Source organism: Pteropus alecto, unplaced genomic scaffold, assembly GCF_000325575.1.
Source record: "Pteropus alecto unplaced genomic scaffold, ASM32557v1 scaffold81, whole genome shotgun sequence".
NCBI lineage: Eukaryota > Metazoa > Chordata > Mammalia > Chiroptera > Pteropodidae > Pteropus > Pteropus alecto.
This window is the reverse complement of record NW_006433378.1, coordinates 20933830-20934222: the sequence shown is the minus strand read 5'-3', so window position 1 is coordinate 20934222 and position 393 is coordinate 20933830. Positions and strand designations below refer to the sequence as shown.

Below are 393 nucleotides of genomic sequence, written 5' to 3'. Positions count from 1 at the left end.
GGATGGATGAGGCCTGTGGGCCAGGGTCTGCAGGACCCTGAACTAGAGAGCTCCAGTCGGACAGGAAGCCCCAAAGCGATAACGAATGCGACGACACCCTGCGGCCCGGCGCACTCGCTGCTCTCGGAGCTCCAGGGCGGGCCGGGCCTTGGACTGCGCCACTGAGAGTCGCAGGATCCTCAAGACCCAGAAAACGACCCCGCAAGGAAGGGCCACGGCCTTTCCAAAAGCGTCAGGTCGCCGCCCTGGCCTACAGCCGCCGAGGCCCTGAAGGCGGCTGATCTTCCTCCCTCGCGCTCTCTCCTGCCTCCCGGGCCCGAGTAGTTGGCACCCAACGGGCGGCCCGCCCTGCATCCCGCCCAGGCCCAGCCCCGGGGCAGCCTCGCCACGCAC

At 69.0% G+C, this 393-nt stretch overlaps 1 protein-coding gene across 1 annotated transcript in view; it reads right to left on the bottom strand.

Annotated features, from left to right (window-relative positions):
* SOD1 (superoxide dismutase 1) overlaps window positions 1–393 on the bottom strand; it is a 7461-nt gene that overhangs the window by 6665 nt on the left and 403 nt on the right. The window lies entirely within an intron of this gene.